Raw genomic sequence first — 18,939 nt, forward strand, 5'->3', positions numbered from 1 at the left:
ACTATAGGGGGACCCTTGAATCCAAAACATATCGGCGCATGCGCACTTGAAAGGGTTAGGGTTAGAAAAAAAGATCCGGCTAACCCAAACCCTAACCCTAACCCTAATTTGGGTTAGGGTTAACCCTAACCCTCATATATTCATACGCCAGCCATATCACAACCCTTAATAGTCAGCCTACACCCCAGGTGCCCCCCTCTATATGATACCTAACCCTAACCCTAACCCTAACCCTAACCCTAACCCTAACCCTAACCCTAACCCTAACCCTAACCCTAACCCTAACCCTAACCCTAACCCTAACCCTAACCCTAACCCTAACCCTAACCCTAACCCTAACCCTAACCCTAACCCTAACCCTAACCCTAACCCTAACCCTAACCCTAACCCTAACCCTAACCCTAACCCTAACCCTAACCCTAACCCTAACCCTAACCCTAACCCTAACCCTAACCCTAACCCTAACCCTAACCCTAACCCTAACCCTAACCCTAACCCTAACCCTAACCCTAACCCTAACCCTAACCCTAACCCTAACCCTAACCCTAACCCTAACCCTAACCCTAACCCTAACCCTAACCCTAACCCTAACCCTAACCCTAACCCTAACCCTAACCCTAACCCTAACCCTAACCCTAACCCTAACCCTAACCCTAACCCTAACCCTAACCCTAACCCTAACCCTAACCCTAACCCTAACCCTAACCCTAACCCTAACCCTAACCCTAACCCTAACCCTAACCCTAACCCTAACCCTAACCCTAACCCTAACCCTAACCCTAACCCTAACCCTAACCCTAACCCTAACCCTAACCCTAACCCTAACCCTAACCCTAACCCTAACCCTAACCCTAACCCTAACCCTAACCCTAACCCTAACCCTAACCCTAACCCTAACCCTAACCCTAACCCTAACCCTAACCCTAACCCTAACCCTAACCCTAACCCTAACCCTAACCCTAACCCTAACCCTAACCCTAACCCTAACCCTAACCCTAACCCTAACCCTAACCCTAACCCTAACCCTAACCCTAACCCTAACCCTAACCCTAACCCTAACCCTAACCCTAACCCTAACCCTAACCCTAACCCTAACCCTAACCCTAACCCTAACCCTAACCCTAACCCTAACCCTAACCCTAACCCTAACCCTAACCCTAACCCTAACCCTAACCCTAACCCTAACCCTAACCCTAACCCTAACCCTAACCCTAACCCTAACCCTAACCCTAACCCTAACCCTAACCCTAACCCTAACCCTAACCCTAACCCTAACCCTAACCCTAACCCTAACCCTAACCCTAACCCTAACCCTAACCCTAACCCTAAACCCTAACCCTAACCCTAACCCTAACCCTAACCCTAACCCTAACCCTAACCCTAACCCTAACCCTAACCCTAACCCTAACCCTAACCCTAACCCTAACCCTAACCCTAACCCTAACCCTAACCCTAACCCTAACCCTAACCCTAACCCTAACCTAACCCTAACCCTAACCCTAACCCTAACCCCTAACCCTAACCCTAACCCTAACCCTAACCCTAACCCTAACCCTAACCCTAACCCCTAACCCCTAACCCTAACCTAACCCTAACCCTAACCCTAACCCTAACCCTAACCTTAACCCTAACCCTAACCCTAACCCTAACCCTAACCCTAACCCTAACCCTAACCCTAACCCTAACCCTAACCCTAACCCTAACCCTAACCCTAACCCTAACCCTAACCCTAACCCTAACCCTAACCCTAACCCTAACCCTAACCCTAACCCTAACCCTAACCCTAACCCTAACCCTAACCCTAACCCTAACCCTAACCCTAACCCTAACCCCTAACCCTAACCCCTAACCCTAACCCTAACCCTAACCCTAACCCTAACCCTAACCCTAACCCTAACCCTAACCCTAACCCTAACCCTAACCCTAACCCTAACCCTAACCCTAACCCTAACCCTAACCCTAACCCTAACCCTAACCCTAACCCTAACCCTAACCCTAACCCTAACCCCTAACCCTAACCCCTAACCCTAACCCTAACCCTAACCCTAACCCTAACCCTAACCCTAACCCTAACCCTAACCCTAACCCTAACCCTAACCCTAACCCTAACCCTTAACCTAACCCTAACCCTAACCCTAACCCTAACCCTAACCCTAACCCTAACTAACCCTAACCCTAAACCCTAACCCTAACCCTAACCCTAACCCTAACCCTAACCCTAACCCTAACCCTAACCCTAACCCTAACCCTAACCCTAACCCTAACCCTAACCCTAACCCTTGCTTACAAATTTCTAGGTAAAAAAAGATTGAATTTGCAGTTCGGACTATATTCAGATACCTAACCCTAATTTTTTTTATAACTTTTTCAAATCAACTAGGATTTTCATCAAACTATACAGCTATCTTAGTAATATATTGATCTTACTAAATCATAGGTCATTATGTAGTTTGGTGTATTGCTGTCAAATTTAAGGATTAAATTAATCTAGGTCCAAAAAGCTTGAATTTGCAGTTCCGACTATATTCAGATAGTACACCTTAAATCTTTTTATAACTTTTTCAAATCAACTTGGATTTTCATCAAACTATACAGCTATCTTGGTAACATATTGATCTTACTGAATCAAAGGTCATTATGTAGTTTGGTGTATTGCTGTCAAATTTAATGAAGGTCAAAAAAGCTAGGATTTGCAATTTTGGACAAAATTCAGCATTTCAGATAGTACACTCACCTTAATTTTTTTTATAACTTTTTCAAATCAACTTGGATTTTCATCAAACTATGCAGCTATATTAGTAATATATTGATCTTACTCAATCACAGGTCATTATGTAGTTTGGTGTGTTGCTTACAAATTTCTAGGTAAAAAAAGATTGAATTTGCAGTTCGGACTATATTCAGATACCTAACCCTAATTTTTTTTATAACTTTTTCAAATCAACTAGGATTTTCATCAAACTATACAGCTATCTTAGTAATATATTGATCTTACTAAATCATAGGTCATTATGTAGTTTGGTGTATTGCTGTCAAATTTAAGGATTAAATTAATCTAGGTCCAAAAAGCTTGAATTTGCAGTTCCGACTATATTCAGATAGTACACCTTAAATCTTTTTATAACTTTTTCAAATCAACTTGGATTTTCATCAAACTATACAGCTATCTTGGTAACATATTGATCTTACTGAATCAAAGGTCATTATGTAGTTTGGTGTATTGCTGTCAAATTTAATGAAGGTCAAAAAAGCTAGGATTTGCAATTTTGGACAAAATTCAGCATTTCAGATAGTACACTCACCTTAATTTTTTTTATAACTTTTTCAAATCAACTTGGATTTTCATCAAACTATGCAGCTATATTAGTAATATATTGATCTTACTCAATCACAGGTCATTATGTAGTTTGGTGTGTTGCTTACAAATTTCTAGGTAAAAAAAGATTGAATTTGCAGTTCGGACTATATTCAGATACCTAACCCTAATTTTTTTTATAACTTTTTCAAATCAACTAGGATTTTCATCAAACTATACAGCTATCTTAGTAATATATTGATCTTACTAAATCATAGGTCATTATGTAGTTTGGTGTATTGCTGTCAAATTTAAGGATTAAATTAATCTAGGTCCAAAAAGCTTGAATTTGCAGTTCCGACTATATTCAGATAGTACACCTTAAATCTTTTTATAACTTTTTCAAATCAACTTGGATTTTCATCAAACTATACAGCTATCTTGGTAACATATTGATCTTACTGAATCAAAGGTCATTATGTAGTTTGGTGTATTGCTGTCAAATTTAATGAAGGTCAAAAAAGCTAGGATTTGCAATTTTGGACAAAATTCAGCATTTCAGATAGTACACTCACCTTAATTTTTTTTATAACTTTTTCAAATCAACTTGGATTTTCATCAAACTATGCAGCTATATTAGTAATATATTGATCTTACTCAATCACAGGTCATTATGTAGTTTGGTGTGTTGCTTACAAATTTCTAGGTAAAAAAAGATTGAATTTGCAGTTCCGACTATATTCAGATACCTAACCCTAATTTTTTTTATAACTTTTTCAAATCAACTAGGATTTTCATCAAACTATACAGCTATCTTAGTAATATATTGATCTTACTAAATCATAGGTCATTATGTAGTTTGGTGTATTGCTGTCAAATTTAAGGATTAAATTAATCTAGGTCCAAAAAGCTTGAATTTGCAGTTCCGACTATATTCAGATAGTACACCTTAAATCTTTTTATAACTTTTTCAAATCAACTTGGATTTTCATCAAACTATACAGCTATCTTGGTAACATATTGATCTTACTGAATCAAAGGTCATTATGTAGTTTGGTGTATTGCTGTCAAATTTAATGAAGGTCAAAAAAGCTAGGATTTGCAATTTTGGACAAAATTCAGCATTTCAGATAGTACACTCACCTTAATTTTTTTTATAACTTTTTCAAATCAACTTGGATTTTCATCAAACTATGCAGCTATATTAGTAATATATTGATCTTACTCAATCACAGGTCATTATGTAGTTTGGTGTGTTGCTTACAAATTTCTAGGTAAAAAAAGATTGAATTTGCAGTTCCGACTATATTCAGATACCTAACCCTAATTTTTTTTATAACTTTTTCAAATCAACTAGGATTTTCATCAAACTATACAGCTATCTTAGTAATATATTGATCTTACTAAATCATAGGTCATTATGTAGTTTGGTGTATTGCTGTCAAATTTAAGGATTAAATTAATCTAGGTCCAAAAAGCTTGAATTTGCAGTTCCGACTATATTCAGATAGTACACCTTAAATCTTTTTATAACTTTTTCAAATCAACTTGGATTTTCATCAAACTATACAGCTATCTTGGTAACATATTGATCTTACTGAATCAAAGGTCATTATGTAGTTTGGTGTATTGCTGTCAAATTTAATGAAGGTCAAAAAAGCTAGGATTTGCAATTTTGGACAAAATTCAGCATTTCAGATAGTACACTCACCTTAATTTTTTTTATAACTTTTTCAAATCAACTTGGATTTTCATCAAACTATGCAGCTATATTAGTAATATATTGATCTTACTCAATCACAGGTCATTATGTAGTTTGGTGTGTTGCTTACAAATTTCTAGGTAAAAAAAGATTGAATTTGCAGTTCGGACTATATTCAGATACCTAACCCTAATTTTTTTTATAACTTTTTCAAATCAACTAGGATTTTCATCAAACTATACAGCTATCTTAGTAATATATTGATCTTACTAAATCATAGGTCATTATGTAGTTTGGTGTATTGCTGTCAAATTTAAGGATTAAATTAATCTAGGTCCAAAAAGCTTGAATTTGCAGTTCCGACTATATTCAGATAGTACACCTTAAATCTTTTTATAACTTTTTCAAATCAACTTGGATTTTCATCAAACTATACAGCTATCTTGGTAACATATTGATCTTACTGAATCAAAGGTCATTATGTAGTTTGGTGTATTGCTGTCAAATTTAATGAAGGTCAAAAAAGCTAGGATTTGCAATTTTGGACAAAATTCAGCATTTCAGATAGTACACTCACCTTAATTTTTTTTATAACTTTTTCAAATCAACTTGGATTTTCATCAAACTATGCAGCTATATTAGTAATATATTGATCTTACTCAATCACAGGTCATTATGTAGTTTGGTGTGTTGCTTACAAATTTCTAGGTAAAAAAAGATTGAATTTGCAGTTCCGACTATATTCAGATACCTAACCCTAATTTTTTTTATAACTTTTTCAAATCAACTAGGATTTTCATCAAACTATACAGCTATCTTAGTAATATATTGATCTTACTAAATCATAGGTCATTATGTAGTTTGGTGTATTGCTGTCAAATTTAAGGATTAAATTAATCTAGGTCCAAAAAGCTTGAATTTGCAGTTCCGACTATATTCAGATAGTACACCTTAAATCTTTTTATAACTTTTTCAAATCAACTTGGATTTTCATCAAACTATACAGCTATCTTGGTAACATATTGATCTTACTGAATCAAAGGTCATTATGTAGTTTGGTGTATTGCTGTCAAATTTAATGAAGGTCAAAAAAGCTAGGATTTGCAATTTTGGACAAAATTCAGCATTTCAGATAGTACACTCACCTTAATTTTTTTTATAACTTTTTCAAATCAACTTGGATTTTCATCAAACTATGCAGCTATATTAGTAATATATTGATCTTACTCAATCACAGGTCATTATGTAGTTTGGTGTGTTGCTTACAAATTTCTAGGTAAAAAAAGATTGAATTTGCAGTTCGGACTATATTCAGATACCTAACCCTAATTTTTTTTATAACTTTTTCAAATCAACTAGGATTTTCATCAAACTATACAGCTATCTTAGTAATATATTGATCTTACTAAATCATAGGTCATTATGTAGTTTGGTGTATTGCTGTCAAATTTAAGGATTAAATTAATCTAGGTCCAAAAAGCTTGAATTTGCAGTTCCGACTATATTCAGATAGTACACCTTAAATCTTTTTATAACTTTTTCAAATCAACTTGGATTTTCATCAAACTATACAGCTATCTTGGTAACATATTGATCTTACTGAATCAAAGGTCATTATGTAGTTTGGTGTATTGCTGTCAAATTTAATGAAGGTCAAAAAAGCTAGGATTTGCAATTTTGGACAAAATTCAGCATTTCAGATAGTACACTCACCTTAATTTTTTTTATAACTTTTTCAAATCAACTTGGATTTTCATCAAACTATGCAGCTATATTAGTAATATATTGATCTTACTCAATCACAGGTCATTATGTAGTTTGGTGTGTTGCTTACAAATTTCTAGGTAAAAAAAAATTGAATTTGCAGTTCCGACTATATTCAGATACCTAACCCTAATTTTTTTTATAACTTTTTCAAATCAACTAGGATTTTCATCAAACTATACAGCTATCTTAGTAATATATTGATCTTACTAAATCATAGGTCATTATGTAGTTTGGTGTATTGCTGTCAAATTTAAGGATTAAATTAATCTAGGTCCAAAAAGCTTGAATTTGCAGTTCCGACTATATTCAGATAGTACACCTTAAATCTTTTTATAACTTTTTCAAATCAACTTGGATTTTCATCAAACTATACAGCTATCTTGGTAACATATTGATCTTACTGAATCAAAGGTCATTATGTAGTTTGGTGTATTGCTGTCAAATTTAATGAAGGTCAAAAAAGCTAGGATTTGCAATTTTGGACAAAATTCAGCATTTCAGATAGTACACTCACCTTAATTTTTTTTATAACTTTTTCAAATCAACTTGGATTTTCATCAAACTATGCAGCTATATTAGTAATATATTGATCTTACTCAATCACAGGTCATTATGTAGTTTGGTGTGTTGCTTACAAATTTCTAGGTAAAAAAAGATTGAATTTGCAGTTCCGACTATATTCAGATACCTAACCCTAATTTTTTTTATAACTTTTTCAAATCAACTAGGATTTTCATCAAACTATACAGCTATCTTAGTAATATATTGATCTTACTAAATCATAGGTCATTATGTAGTTTGGTGTATTGCTGTCAAATTTAAGGATTAAATTAATCTAGGTCCAAAAAGCTTGAATTTGCAGTTCCGACTATATTCAGATAGTACACCTTAAATCTTTTTATAACTTTTTCAAATCAACTTGGATTTTCATCAAACTATACAGCTATCTTGGTAACATATTGATCTTACTGAATCAAAGGTCATTATGTAGTTTGGTGTATTGCTGTCAAATTTAATGAAGGTCAAAAAAGCTAGGATTTGCAATTTTGGACAAAATTCAGCATTTCAGATAGTACACTCACCTTAATTTTTTTTATAACTTTTTCAAATCAACTTGGATTTTCATCAAACTATGCAGCTATATTAGTAATATATTGATCTTACTCAATCACAGGTCATTATGTAGTTTGGTGTGTTGCTTACAAATTTCTAGGTAAAAAAAGATTGAATTTGCAGTTCCGACTATATTCAGATACCTAACCCTAATTTTTTTTATAACTTTTTCAAATCAACTAGGATTTTCATCAAACTATACAGCTATCTTAGTAATATATTGATCTTACTAAATCATAGGTCATTATGTAGTTTGGTGTATTGCTGTCAAATTTAAGGATTAAATTAATCTAGGTCCAAAAAGCTTGAATTTGCAGTTCCGACTATATTCAGATAGTACACCTTAAATCTTTTTATAACTTTTTCAAATCAACTTGGATTTTCATCAAACTATACAGCTATCTTGGTAACATATTGATCTTACTGAATCAAAGGTCATTATGTAGTTTGGTGTATTGCTGTCAAATTTAATGAAGGTCAAAAAAGCTAGGATTTGCAATTTTGGACAAAATTCAGCATTTCAGATAGTACACTCACCTTAATTTTTTTTATAACTTTTTCAAATCAACTTGGATTTTCATCAAACTATGCAGCTATATTAGTAATATATTGATCTTACTCAATCACAGGTCATTATGTAGTTTGGTGTGTTGCTTACAAATTTCTAGGTAAAAAAAGATTGAATTTGCAGTTCCGACTATATTCAGATACCTAACCCTAATTTTTTTTATAACTTTTTCAAATCAACTAGGATTTTCATCAAACTATACAGCTATCTTAGTAATATATTGATCTTACTAAATCATAGGTCATTATGTAGTTTGGTGTATTGCTGTCAAATTTAAGGATTAAATTAATCTAGGTCCAAAAAGCTTGAATTTGCAGTTCCGACTATATTCAGATAGTACACCTTAAATCTTTTTATAACTTTTTCAAATCAACTTGGATTTTCATCAAACTATACAGCTATCTTGGTAACATATTGATCTTACTGAATCAAAGGTCATTATGTAGTTTGGTGTATTGCTGTCAAATTTAATGAAGGTCAAAAAAGCTAGGATTTGCAATTTTGGACAAAATTCAGCATTTCAGATAGTACACTCACCTTAATTTTTTTTATAACTTTTTCAAATCAACTTGGATTTTCATCAAACTATGCAGCTATATTAGTAATATATTGATCTTACTCAATCACAGGTCATTATGTAGTTTGGTGTGTTGCTTACAAATTTCTAGGTAAAAAAAGATTGAATTTGCAGTTCCGACTATATTCAGATACCTAACCCTAATTTTTTTTATAACTTTTTCAAATCAACTAGGATTTTCATCAAACTATACAGCTATCTTAGTAATATATTGATCTTACTAAATCATAGGTCATTATGTAGTTTGGTGTATTGCTGTCAAATTTAAGGATTAAATTAATCTAGGTCCAAAAAGCTTGAATTTGCAGTTCCGACTATATTCAGATAGTACACCTTAAATCTTTTTATAACTTTTTCAAATCAACTTGGATTTTCATCAAACTATACAGCTATCTTGGTAACATATTGATCTTACTGAATCAAAGGTCATTATGTAGTTTGGTGTATTGCTGTCAAATTTAATGAAGGTCAAAAAAGCTAGGATTTGCAATTTTGGACAAAATTCAGCATTTCAGATAGTACACTCACCTTAATTTTTTTTATAACTTTTTCAAATCAACTTGGATTTTCATCAAACTATGCAGCTATATTAGTAATATATTGATCTTACTCAATCACAGGTCATTATGTAGTTTGGTGTGTTGCTTACAAATTTCTAGGTAAAAAAAGATTGAATTTGCAGTTCCGACTATATTCAGATACCTAACCCTAATTTTTTTTATAACTTTTTCAAATCAACTAGGATTTTCATCAAACTATACAGCTATCTTAGTAATATATTGATCTTACTAAATCATAGGTCATTATGTAGTTTGGTGTATTGCTGTCAAATTTAAGGATTAAATTAATCTAGGTCCAAAAAGCTTGAATTTGCAGTTCCGACTATATTCAGATAGTACACCTTAAATCTTTTTATAACTTTTTCAAATCAACTTGGATTTTCATCAAACTATACAGCTATCTTGGTAACATATTGATCTTACTGAATCAAAGGTCATTATGTAGTTTGGTGTATTGCTGTCAAATTTAATGAAGGTCAAAAAAGCTAGGATTTGCAATTTTGGACAAAATTCAGCATTTCAGATAGTACACTCACCTTAATTTTTTTTATAACTTTTTCAAATCAACTTGGATTTTCATCAAACTATGCAGCTATATTAGTAATATATTGATCTTACTCAATCACAGGTCATTATGTAGTTTGGTGTGTTGCTTACAAATTTCTAGGTAAAAAAAGATTGAATTTGCAGTTCCGACTATATTCAGATACCTAACCCTAATTTTTTTTATAACTTTTTCAAATCAACTAGGATTTTCATCAAACTATACAGCTATCTTAGTAATATATTGATCTTACTAAATCATAGGTCATTATGTAGTTTGGTGTATTGCTGTCAAATTTAAGGATTAAATTAATCTAGGTCCAAAAAGCTTGAATTTGCAGTTCCGACTATATTCAGATAGTACACCTTAAATCTTTTTATAACTTTTTCAAATCAACTTGGATTTTCATCAAACTATACAGCTATCTTGGTAACATATTGATCTTACTGAATCAAAGGTCATTATGTAGTTTGGTGTATTGCTGTCAAATTTAATGAAGGTCAAAAAAGCTAGGATTTGCAATTTTGGACAAAATTCAGCATTTCAGATAGTACACTCACCTTAATTTTTTTTATAACTTTTTCAAATCAACTTGGATTTTCATCAAACTATGCAGCTATATTAGTAATATATTGATCTTACTCAATCACAGGTCATTATGTAGTTTGGTGTGTTGCTTACAAATTTCTAGGTAAAAAAAGATTGAATTTGCAGTTCCGACTATATTCAGATACCTAACCCTAATTTTTTTTATAACTTTTTCAAATCAACTAGGATTTTCATCAAACTATACAGCTATCTTAGTAATATATTGATCTTACTAAATCATAGGTCATTATGTAGTTTGGTGTATTGCTGTCAAATTTAAGGATTAAATTAATCTAGGTCCAAAAAGCTTGAATTTGCAGTTCCGACTATATTCAGATAGTACACCTTAAATCTTTTTATAACTTTTTCAAATCAACTTGGATTTTCATCAAACTATACAGCTATCTTGGTAACATATTGATCTTACTGAATCAAAGGTCATTATGTAGTTTGGTGTATTGCTGTCAAATTTAATGAAGGTCAAAAAAGCTAGGATTTGCAATTTTGGACAAAATTCAGCATTTCAGATAGTACACTCACCTTAATTTTTTTTATAACTTTTTCAAATCAACTTGGATTTTCATCAAACTATGCAGCTATATTAGTAATATATTGATCTTACTCAATCACAGGTCATTATGTAGTTTGGTGTGTTGCTTACAAATTTCTAGGTAAAAAAAGATTGAATTTGCAGTTCCGACTATATTCAGATACCTAACCCTAATTTTTTTTATAACTTTTTCAAATCAACTAGGATTTCCAGTAAACTATACAGCTATCTTAGTAATATATTGATCTTACTAAATCATAGGTCATTATGTAGTTTGGTGTATTGCTGTCAAATTTAAGGATTAAATTAATCTAGGTCCAAAAAGCTTGAATTTGCAGTTCCGACTATATTCAGATAGTACACCTTAAATCTTTTTATAACTTTTTCAAATCAACTTGGATTTTCATCAAACTATACAGCTATCTTGGTAACATATTGATCTTACTGAATCAAAGGTCATTATGTAGTTTGGTGTATTGCTGTCAAATTTAATGAAGGTCAAAAAAGCTAGGATTTGCAATTTTGGACAAAATTCAGCATTTCAGATAGTACACTCACCTTAATTTTTTTTATAACTTTTTCAAATCAACTTGGATTTTCATCAAACTATGCAGCTATATTAGTAATATATTGATCTTACTCAATCACAGGTCATTATGTAGTCTGGTGTGTTGCTTACAAATTTCTAGGTAAAAAAAGATTGAATTTGCAGTTCCGACTATATTCAGATACCTAACCCTAATTTTTTTTATAACTTTTTCAAATCAACTAGGATTTTCATCAAACTATACAGCTATCTTAGTAATATATTGATCTTACTAAATCATAGGTCATTATGTAGTTTGGTGTATTGCTGTCAAATTTAAGGATTAAATTAATCTAGGTCCAAAAAGCTTGAATTTGCAGTTCCGACTATATTCAGATAGTACACCTTAAATCTTTTTATAACTTTTTCAAATCAACATGGATTTTCATCAAACTATACAGCTATCTTGGTAACATATTGATCTTACTGAATCAAAGGTCATTATGTAGTTTGGTGTATTGCTGTCAAATTTAATGAAGGTCAAAAAAGCTAGGATTTGCAATTTTGGACAAAATTCAGCATTTCAGATAGTACACTCACCTTAATTTTTTTTATAACTTTTTCAAATCAACTTGGATTTTCATCAAACTATGCAGCTATATTAGTAATATATTGATCTTACTCAATCACAGGTCATTATGTAGTTTGGTGTGTTGCTTACAAATTTCTAGGTAAAAAAAGATTGAATTTGCAGTTCCGACTATATTCAGATACCTAACCCTAATTTTTTTTATAACTTTTTCAAATCAACTAGGATTTTCATCAAACTATACAGCTATCTTAGTAATATATTGATCTTACTAAATCATAGGTCATTATGTAGTTTGGTGTATTGCTGTCAAATTTAAGGATTAAATTAATCTATGTCCAAAAAGCTTGAATTTGCAGTTCCGACTATATTCAGATAGTACACCTTAAATCTTTTTATAACTTTTTCAAATCAACTTGGATTTTCATCAAACTATACAGCTATCTTGGTAACATATTGATCTTACTGAATCAAAGGTCATTATGTAGTTTGGTGTATTGCTGTCAAATTTAATGAAGGTCAAAAAAGCTAGGATTTGCAATTTTGGACAAAATTCAGCATTTCAGATAGTACACTCACCTTAATTTTTTTTATAACTTTTTCAAATCAACTTGGATTTTCATCAAACTATGCAGCTATATTAGTAATATATTGATCTTACTCAATCACAGGTCATTATGTAGTTTGGTGTGTTGCTTACAAATTTCTAGGTAAAAAAAGATTGAATTTGCAGTTCGGACTATATTCAGATACCTAACCCTAATTTTTTTTATAACTTTTTCAAATCAACTAGGATTTTCATCAAACTATACAGCTATCTTAGTAATATATTGATCTTACTAAATCATAGGTCATTATGTAGTTTGGTGTATTGCTGTCAAATTTAAGGATTAAATTAATCTAGGTCCAAAAAGCTTGAATTTGCAGTTCCGACTATATTCAGATAGTACACCTTAAATCTTTTTATAACTTTTTCAAATCAACTTGGATTTTCATCAAACTATACAGCTATCTTGGTAACATATTGATCTTACTGAATCAAAGGTCATTATGTAGTTTGGTGTATTGCTGTCAAATTTAATGAAGGTCAAAAAAGCTAGGATTTGCAATTTTGGACAAAATTCAGCATTTCAGATAGTACACTCACCTTAATTTTTTTTATAACTTTTTCAAATCAACTTGGATTTTCATCAAACTATGCAGCTATATTAGTAATATATTGATCTTACTCAATCACAGGTCATTATGTAGTTTGGTGTGTTGCTTACAAATTTCTAGGTAAAAAAAGATTGAATTTGCAGTTCGGACTATATTCAGATACCTAACCCTAATTTTTTTTATAACTTTTTCAAATCAACTAGGATTTTCATCAAACTATACAGCTATCTTAGTAATATATTGATCTTACTAAATCATAGGTCATTATGTAGTTTGGTGTATTGCTGTCAAATTTAAGGATTAAATTAATCTAGGTCCAAAAAGCTTGAATTTGCAGTTCCGACTATATTCAGATAGTACACCTTAAATCTTTTTATAACTTTTTCAAATCAACTTGGATTTTCATCAAACTATACAGCTATCTTGGTAACATATTGATCTTACTGAATCAAAGGTCATTATGTAGTTTGGTGTATTGCTGTCAAATTTAATGAAGGTCAAAAAAGCTAGGATTTGCAATTTTGGACAAAATTCAGCATTTCAGATAGTACACTCACCTTAATTTTTTTTATAACTTTTTCAAATCAACTTGGATTTTCATCAAACTATGCAGCTATATTAGTAATATATTGATCTTACTCAATCACAGGTCATTATGTAGTCTGGTGTGTTGCTTACAAATTTCTAGGTAAAAAAAGATTGAATTTGCAGTTCCGACTATATTCAGATACCTAACCCTAATTTTTTTTATAACTTTTTCAAATCAACTAGGATTTTCATCAAACTATACAGCTATCTTAGTAATATATTGATCTTACTAAATCATAGGTCATTATGTAGTTTGGTGTATTGCTGTCAAATTTAAGGATTAAATTAATCTAGGTCCAAAAAGCTTGAATTTGCAGTTCCGACTATATTCAGATAGTACACCTTAAATCTTTTTATAACTTTTTCAAATCAACTTGGATTTTCATCAAACTATACAGCTATCTTGGTAACATATTGATCTTACTGAATCAAAGGTCATTATGTAGTTTGGTGTATTGCTGTCAAATTTAATGAAGGTCAAAAAAGCTAGGATTTGCAATTTTGGACAAAATTCAGCTTTTCAGATAGTACACTCACCTTAATTTTTTTTATAACTTTTTCAAATCAACTTGGATTTTCATCAAACTATGCAGCTATATTAGTAATATATTGATCTTACTCAATCACAGGTCATTATGTAGTTTGGTGTGTTGCTTACAAATTTCTAGGTAAAAAAAGATTGAATTTGCAGTTCGGACTATATTCAGATACCTAACCCTAATTTTTTTTATAACTTTTTCAAATCAACTAGGATTTTCATCAACCTATACAGCTATTTTAGTAATATATTGATCTTACTAAATCATAGGTCATTATGTAGTTTGGTGTATTGCTGTCAAATTTAAGGATTAAATTAATACATCCTGACATTTTGCTATATGAGTCAGCCTGGGGTATCAAAACTACTTAAATTTTGTTACGTATCAATATATTGAACAAAAGGAGGACATGCTGGCACTCTTAATTTATGCGGACAAAAATTTGTAGTTGTTGTGTTCCAATATTGCTGTCATTTGTATTATACATTAAATCCTGACATAAAAATAGTTGCTGATTTACCATGCGGCTATATAGATTTACAAAATAAAGTGCAAATATGGTCAGTTTTGGTTGATGCAGTCAAATAATTTTGTTATAGGAGTCAGCCTGAGGTATCAAAACTACTGAAATTTTGTTGCTAGACAATATTTTGATTAAAAAGAGGACATGCTGGCAATCTATATTTATACGGAGAAAATTGTGTATTCACATTATGTTCCAATACTACTGTCATTTGTATAAAACATTCATTCTTGACATAAAATTATTACTGAATTATTATGCGGCTATATAGATTTACATAATAATGTGCAAATATGGTCAGTTTAAGTTGATGCTGTCAAATATTTTTGCAAACGGTAGGTTTTAATTGACAAGTCAAAACAGCTTAAATTTTCAGTGCGCAATAAATTCAGATAGTCAACCTTAAACATTTCTGTAACTTTTTCAAATCGACTTGGATTTTCAAAAACCTTGACAGCTATTTCCAATATACCCTGTTCTTACATAGGACAGAGTCATTTGGCATTTGGGTTGATTACTGGTAAATGGTATGTTTTAATTGAGAAGTCAAAACAGCTTAAATTTTCAGTGCGCAATAAATTCAGATAGTCAACCTTAAACATTTCTGTCACTTTTTCAAATCGACTTGGATTTTTATAAAACATGACAGCTGTCTCAATTATATACTGTTCTTACCAATTGCAAAGTCATTTGCCATTTTATTAACCTTCCTGTCAAATTGTAGGTTTATTTCATAGGTGAAAAAGGCTAAGATTTTCACTTCTGACTACATTCAGATAGTCACCTTTAAGAATTTCTACAACTTTCTCAAATCAACTGGGATTTTAAGGTTAACTAGACAGCTATCTCAATTATATACTATTCTTACAAAATGCAAAGTAGCAGTTTGCCATTTTCATTCATTCCTGTCAAATTGTATGTTTAATTGAGTAACTGTAGACTGACAAACTGTGTAAATCTATCAAACCTGAGCTACCACAAGTATAAAATGTTTATGCCGGTAAGGAATAATCAAGAAAAAGGTCAATTTTATTCATGAATACAACAAATATACCAATTTGACACTTAAACTCCTTCACACGACAGGTCAGTCCTATCGTGTCCTAAATATTTATGCGGAGCACATTGAATTGTTGTACCAGCAATTTAATTCCTGCCACAGAAGCCTAAACCAACTAACTGCTGATTCAGTAAAGTATGTTTAGGTGCAAATTAACCCTTTTTAACAGCCTTTGCAAGTCCCTAGAAAAACATTCGCATTCCTCAACACAGATTGCTATTTACACATGGAGCACTCCAAAATGTTGTACCAAGGAGTATAATTCCATATGAGGCATATGCTTTGGTATTCTCAGAGTGTTCTTTACATACACCTGTGCTGTCTCCTCTTATAAATGTCGGTTAAAAATAGGCAGTGCCATTCTATGTTGCATAGTAAGGTGGAGCACCTGCTAATGTTGTACCAGGAATAAGCATGTTACAGTTATTAGTTGGCTTTTTTATCGACCTATAACTTTTGAATGCCTGAGCTGATGTTCCAAAACCAGACTGCACAATTTGCCCAATTGAATGCCCATTCCAAAACGTTAAACATTTTGGAAATCGAACGGTAAACAACGGAGCTATGATTTTTCAAAGTTTGCCATGTACACTTCCGTGTTCCATACTACGTCTAATATGTAAACAAATACCCATGTGTTCTTTATCGACCTATAACTTTTGAATGCCTGACCTGATCTTCCAAACCTAGACTGCACAATTTGCCCAATTGAATGTCCTTTCCAAAACGTTAAACATTTTGTAAATCAAACGGTTAAAAACGGAGCTATGACTTTTTCAAAGTTTGCCATATAGCCTCCCGTATTCCTTACTACGTCTGATATGTAAACAAATACCCAAGTCTTCTTTAACGGCTATACACATTTTATTTTCACTATCAAGTCAGCACAATTTCCGCAGTTAAATGTCTCTTCCAAAACACTAAACAGTTTATACATCGGACCGCAAACAACGGAGCTACGATTTTTCAAACTTTGCCTATATTCCTAATTGGATTATCTTCCCTGAATTCAAATTTTGTGTCACACCTTGTTTGAGGAAATTATTACACAAAGCCTACTATATAAAGCACTCAGTACACATATGCTAATGGGGGGAACCCTTGTATCCAAGGCATGTCGCGCATGCGCACTCAGACTTTATAAATAAATAAATAAAAATTTTAACTATAATTTAACTCTAACACTCCAGCATTTATCCGACCAGTTAAAAAAAAAAAAAAAAAAAATAATAAATATAATTTAACTCAAACAGTCCAGCATGAGGCATAAAAGTACTTAAATATCATATAAAAGAAGAAATATTGGCACTTTTTATATCTGTCGACAAAGTTTTTAGTCTCCATACACTGAAAACTATAAACCAAAAAGAATAAAATAGGTTGCCGGTATGGAATAACCTTGAAAAAGGTCAATGTTGACACCCTATATTGATGAGTACAACACATATAGCAATTTGAAACTTAAAATCCTTCAGTCTAATGTCTAACAATCAATTTTGAGGTACAAAAAGTACTCAATTACATAGCCGGTACAAGAATATCAATAAAAAGAAAGAAATATTGTCGCCTTTTATTGTTATCGACACAAATAAAAGTAACCGTAGACTTATACAGTGTCAAATTATCCATCCTAAGAATGAAATGTTTATACCGGCACAGAAGTATCATCAAAAAGAAAGAAATATTGTCGCCTTTTATTGTTATCGACACAAATAAAAGTAACCGTAGCCTTATACAGTGTCAAATTATCCATCAAAAGAAAAAAATGTTCATGCTGGCACACAAGTATCATCAAAAGGATAGATATTGGCACCATTTATAGATGCAGACAACAAATACAGCAACCTGAAACATTCATTTCTTCACTTTTGTGTCTGAGAATACATCTAAACTCATAAATATTATACAACATATGAAGTATTGTCACTTTTAGTTGGTATCGACATAAATATCAGTAACCGTACACTTATAAATCTCTCAATTGTTGTCAAATTATGCCTACTTATAAATGTCGACAAATGTTTTAGTAACCGTAGACTCCAAACCTGTGTAAAACTATCAATCCTCAGGTACCGAAAGGATAAAATGTTTATGCCGGTAAGTAATAACCAAGAAAATGGTCAATATTGGCACCCTATATTGCTGAATGCAACAAATATAGCACTTCAAAACATTTATTCTTTCACTTTTATGTCTGACAATCCATTTGAATGTATCAAATGTCCTCTATTACCAGGCCGGTACAAGAATATTATAACAAAGATGAAATAGTGTCGCTTTTAATTGTTTCGCGACATAAATATTAGTAACCGTACACTTATAAATCTCTCAATTTGTGTCAAACCATTCATTCTTAGATTCAAATAATGATGCCGGACCAGAAAAATCAGGAAGAAGGGAAGATATTGGCACCTTTTGTTGATACCGACAACAAATTTTGTTATTTAAACTTGTTTTCATTCCCATTTAATGTCAAACAACCCATCAGGATGTATTTAAAAGTGCTCAATTATAAGGCCAGTACCAGAATATCATTCAAAAGAAGAAATATTGGCTCTTTTTATTCTTGTCGACAAAAGTTTTAGTATAACCGTAGACTTAGGAAGCGCTTAATTTTTGAAAAAAATTTCATAGCGAGGTACATAAAGAATAAAATTATTATGCCGGTAGAGAATATTCAAGGAAAAGGGTA

The sequence above is a fragment of the Mytilus californianus genome, unplaced genomic scaffold (assembly GCF_021869535.1).
Source record: "Mytilus californianus isolate M0D057914Y unplaced genomic scaffold, xbMytCali1.0.p SCAF_3, whole genome shotgun sequence".
Taxonomy (NCBI): Eukaryota; Metazoa; Mollusca; class Bivalvia; order Mytilida; family Mytilidae; genus Mytilus; species Mytilus californianus.